This window comes from Schistocerca cancellata, chromosome 1, assembly GCF_023864275.1.
Source record: "Schistocerca cancellata isolate TAMUIC-IGC-003103 chromosome 1, iqSchCanc2.1, whole genome shotgun sequence".
NCBI classification, from domain to species: domain Eukaryota; kingdom Metazoa; phylum Arthropoda; class Insecta; order Orthoptera; family Acrididae; genus Schistocerca; species Schistocerca cancellata.
In genome coordinates this window covers 507,067,297-507,073,296 of record NC_064626.1, presented here as the reverse complement: position 1 = coordinate 507,073,296, position 6,000 = coordinate 507,067,297, and positions in this window count along the sequence as shown.

Sequence of the window (6,000 nt, the reverse complement as noted above, 5' to 3'; positions counted from 1 at the left end):
GAGAAATTCTCCACCACGTGACCGACAGGAAAGAAACTATGGAATCTACCGACATGACGACAGACGATATGATCGTAACGGCAGACATGAACAGCATCAGAAATGGTGGGATTTAAACAGAGCAGAGCCCTCTCGGCAAGGCGAATTTGTAGAAGTTAGGTCTCCTAATCCCAATAACGACGTGCGCCAACAAAGAAACAGACAATGACTCGCACCGCAGGCAGCCACTTGCGCCCGCTGCCTCAGGGAAAAATAACATTGACGCTAACCTTGAGCAAAATTCCAGTATTCTTTACGAACTAATACTGCATGATAATTGCATTCAAGTTGAAACTCTGCGTACTAGGAAGAGTAAAGGGTTACACCACATCTCACATGTAAAACCGTGTATTGAAAGATAATCTGCCTTTTAACTTTGTCTCTGCCATATAACTTTTCACTTTACATTGCTAGTATGCTTTGTCAATCTTAGAAACTGTTAACATGCAACTATGTTTTAAAGTTAACTATCCACTCAAGAACCAAGAGAACTTATTTAAACAGAAATTACGAATGCATTGTTATTGCGAACAGACGACACAGTGTTATTGTGTGTGTACATTCTTGCTTGTTAGTTGCACGATTACGTAACGACTATAAGGCTCACATACTTAGAACATTTACCAGTACTGCTAATGAGATTTTAATGCAACATTTTGGTGTACTTGAAAATACATTCTGAATTAAAGTACTTTCTGGGAGCTACCAGATGACACAGTGGTTAGTTAATGTGACAGCTACACGATTATATCACGACGTTACTAATGTGTGACACAATTTACATTGTTGCTTTTGCGGAGTATCTGTTTTATATCTGCACAGTTTTTCTGTATTATTCTGGAAAGTAAAACATGTTTTAGTAGTAACTTTTGTGGTATAGCTACAATGAGACAGCCTTTTCAGTAGCACAACAATACGTTACAGCACAGTACTTTCTTCATCACAACAATAAGCGTAATAACGAAGATATCTATACGCAAAGCATTTCACTTTTGTTTATCATGAGGTAAGTACATTGACTTCTGCAGAACTTAGCTTTCGGAGGACAATAACTACGACACTTCCACAGAGATGATCTTACAGCAAGACGCATATTTAGCGCTACAGGACACGTATTTGAGTGATTAATTTTGTACTTAAAACATTTATTTTTAAAGATATTTGAAGTACAATGATACAAAGGTTTTCCGTGATACATTTCATTCCATTGCTGTAATCTGTAACACCCGAGGGTATAATTACATTAATCTTCAGGTGGGTACACGCTTACTTTGTGTACCATGTGTTTGGCAAGCACAAGGAGCCCTAGCTAATATGGTATTTGCTTATACAACTTTACACATCGGTACCATATTTCTCTAACACATAAATTACACAGCTATCTGATCATTTAACTGAGAGATACAAACATTTCTTTTTACTACATCAGTGACATGTTTACGTAATTTCACCGTTGTATAACTTCACACTTACGAAATTGTATTTTGTCTGTACTTCGTGAACTGTTCATATTTTTGGTACCATTGTGATACTATGAGAGCTTTGAATGATGTATTTGGTAAGGGAGAATGATTTTAAAGTACGTTTGAGGTAGATGACGCTATTGAAATGACCAGAGAATATTTTTTATGGTTTGAAATTATTGCAGAAAGCTACGACTTTTTTGAGATTTGACTGAGGTGTTATGATGTTATTTTTACGACGACGATGTGTATTATGCTGTTGAGGTATGTTTATGACAAATAAGCTGATGCTATATGAGGAATCTGATTATGCTATGTAGTTATTATGATGAAATATTGAAGACGTGTTGATGAATATGAATATGTATATGTGTAGTAAGGTAAGGAGTAATAAATAGTGAGTAGGGACTCTTGACTTGTGAAAAAGGATGTTGGAAACCAAGAAACGTACTTTAAGAGTTATGAAATGTGTATCACAATGCCGGCAAAATTTTTTTGGACACTGTTATAGTCATAGGATTTTGTTTCTACACATTTGCAACGCAAATTCTCGGCCCGTGAAATTTTGTATATGAGACTGTCACTGTAGCGGAAAATGCTGTCGTAAATATTTCCGTAAGAAAGTTAAGTGACCACCTGCACGTAATGTGTCATGGGCACCCAGCTGGGCGGCAGTCGCCTGGAAAAAAGCCATTAGCGTGTGCCCCTTCCAGAGGTATAGGTGGAGAAAAAAGGAGGCCGTTATCCTCGCTATTGACATACCATTGTAGAAAACATTGCAAATACGACACGCTCATTACTTGGAAACATATCGTACTTTGTGCTACTTACTGAAATGCTTATGAATTGATGGGAAATATTCTTACATCTGCAAACCTGATTATGACAAGTGTCTTTCTACGAGAGTTGAGAGCTACTGACTTGCGAAATGCCACATAGCTATTGAATGATGTTTTTATGCTTTGGTTTGTGTAATTGCTTATTTCATTTGATATCTGTTTTCCAGTGGTGTTGCAGCATTGGTTTTATAAAATAAACTTAAATCCATCTCCTAATGTGAACACTTTCTGTCACAGATCTACGAAATAATTATTTTCTGATCCACATTCTTCGAAAAAGGAGCTCTTGGAATGGAAAGAACAATAAGAAGGGACTTATAACAGTAACTGCACATATAATTTTCTTTTTGAGTACTGGGTAATTTTTTTGGTTTAGTAAGTTTTTGTGATGCATCACTCTAGTGTTAAGATGTGACATAAGTATTAAACATGGCCATTTTTATTGTAATATTTTTTCTGCTTGAGCTTTGTCATGTATAGATATAAGTTTTATATTTTTATATTGTTTATATTTGCTGCTGCTGTTTGCCAGGCATAATGTTACAGAATTTGACTATGTATTACGCTGTTAAGCCAGTTTTACTACGGATTTAGTTTTCTTGTTTGCTGCACAGTGCCTTATGTTAGTAGTAATATTGCAATTGCTTTGCCAATGTGAATTTTTTTGTCATTGCTGTTTGTGTTAATTATTTTGTGCTGCTGCATTGCCTCGTCCCTTAGTTTAGCATCTGAGCTCAGTAGATTTAAGTTAGCTTAAGAGGGGGTAGCCTATAAGAAACTAACTATGATGAATTGGAAGAAATGCATTGAGCAGCTATAAGAAAATGGTGTGGCCAAAAAAAGAATTTTGAAAGAGGATATGAACAAAAAAAGTAGGGTTTAGGGACAACAGGTTTCGGTAGGATTTTCTTGGAACTAAATGTTGAGGTAATATAATGGTAAATAAATAATGAGGTAAGAAATGTGTGAACAGAATACAGAAAGCATGCTTGGATAGAATTTTTTGGCTGGAGTAAATATCGAAATAAGAGGAAAGATCTATGAAATGAAGTTTTGGGATGGACTGCAGTACCAAATGTTATACTGAAAACGAACCCTGTCCTTTCCTTTTGTGTTATCCCACTATGTGATTGTGTACCCTTGTGTATTTGTTTTCTTCCTGTCTCTGTGTAGTTTCATAGAAGTTTTTCTTCTTCTAATACTAAGCTACATTCACTATGATGAGGACTACTGTTATCCTCAAATATAATTGGCATTAATAATATGTTATTTTCTTTGTAAAGATGTTAGACATTATTTATTCTGTTTTGTTTTAGTGCTCATGTGTGAAGTGGATGTTTCAATCATTATTCTGATCTTTTATGTATCTACTTCTCTCATAATTCCTGTAACATTGATGTATATGTTTATTTCTATTCTGTTGCACACCCTGTACTACAAATGTTATCTGTATTGTTATGTTCTTTAATGATGTATTTTGTACCTTTGTAATTGTATTCTCAAGTTATAATATTGTAATTGACATTAGTTCATCAATTTAAGTAACTTGTAAGTTACATTTCACTGCACACGTTTCTGTTGGTCATAGTATATGGACAATATGTGAGGAGTAGGGACTGTTGTGTTTGCATGTGTGTTAATAATTCGGCAAGGGACTGGATAACAGCATTGCTGGTTCTAAGGACAATTCCAAAAACTTTGTGAGTGCACAAGTGGTGGTTATGAACTTGCTATATTAACTGCAAGACTCTTCAATGTTGATTGTGCACCCGCACAGTCACAACAGATGGCTGCTGGCCATCTCTACAAGGACTACAGTGGGTCTGAATCTTTGATGACCCACCAATACCATTATTTCTACAAGGACTACAGTGGGTCTACACCTTTGCTGACTCACCAGTACCATTATTTCTACAAGGACTGCAGTGGGTCTGCACCTCTGGTGGCCCACCAATACCGTAATCTCTACCAGGACTACAGTGGGTCTACTCTGTGATGACCTACCTACCAATATTCTTCAAAACGTCGAATGACTCTGCTGTGGGTTTGCTCTGTTGTGGCCCATTACCTGTCAGCATGTCAAGAGTCAGCACTGTCTTTCCGTTGGAAGGACAACACTACTTCTTCAAGACTGCATGGAAATCCACTACTTCCGTGTGCATTCTCTTTTACTACTCAGACTTTGAGAAAAAAAACACTGTAATTTTACTGTGATAAATGATCAGGACTGTCTTTATGGACTGTGAGAACATTTTAGATTTTGACCAACATTGTATCAATAAGTGTGTGCATTTGATATTTTTCTTACTGTAATTATGAAATTTTTTTTCAAATCATTATTGGCCACTGCCCAAAACCATTTGTAAAATTTTTCTGTGGGGAGCATGGGGCTATGTAAGTAGGCTGTTTATGTTTTCTTATTGGCAACGTTACGTAGCGCTCTATATGAAAATCACTGGCTGTGCTTTGTGCAGTCTGTGGCTAGTTTGCATTGTTGTCTGCCATTGTAGTGTTGGGCAGCGGCAGCTGGATGTGAACAGCGCGTAGCGTTGCGCAGTTGGAGGTGAGCCGCCAGCAGTGGTGGATGTGGGGAGAGAGATGGCGGAGTTTTGTAATTTGTCATGAACTGCTATATATATTATGACTATTAAGGTAAATACATTGTTTGTTCTCTATTAATATCTTTCATTTGCTAACTATCCCTATCAGTAGTTAGTGCCTTCTGTAGTTTGAATCTTTTATTTAGCTGGCAGTAGTGGCGCTTGCTGTATTGCAGTAGTTCGAGTAACGAAGATTTTTGTGAGGTAAGTGATTTTTGAAAGGTATAGGTTAAAGTTAGTCAGGGCCATTGTTTTGTAGGGATCTTTGATAGTCAGATTGCGTTGCGCTAAAAATATGGTGTCAGTTTAAGCACAGTCGTGTATAAATTGTTCAAATGGGACGTTTCAAACAGCCAACTGTCACCAGTGCTTTAGTCACAATAAAATTGTCAGAAGGGACGAATTGGATCCAGTCGCACCGTGGTTGCCGATTGAAATTAAGAGGTTGGTTGCTTTGAAGTAAGCCTTATCATTGTTATATTGTTTCCTAATCTGTTTAACCTTTAAGCACAGGTGCGCATCTTAAGGCCGAACCTTATGACATACAGCTTTCAAATTAAAAGTTACGTCATCTGTTTTAAGTAACTGAATCACTCTTGTCATCAATGGTGCTTATATAGTTTTCATATGTTGCAGAAGGGCATTTAATAAGACAGACTGCGTCCATTGCGGTAGTAAACACCGCTGTTTCACCCGATAACGGGGGCCCGACCGTCTTGTAATCATTGTCATATTGTTTGCTGTTTTGATTTCTTTTCAAAAGTTTATTCAAGTTAAAGGTCAAAAGAATTTTGGAAATTGGTTCATTTTGTTAAAGAAAATTTTGTCGTTATATGTTGTTAAATGAACAGGTTGTGTAAAAAGAAAGTTATATTGGTTACTCCTCCCTTTCACGTTTTCTTTAATTCCAGTTTACGACTGTGATCGTGACAAATTTTTGATAAACATCGAACACGAGACATGGATTCTTCTCTTCGAACCGGAAACAAAACATCAATCCATGAAGTGGCGCCTCTTCACCTCTCCTCAAATCCGCGTCCTCAGCTGGTAAAGTCATGG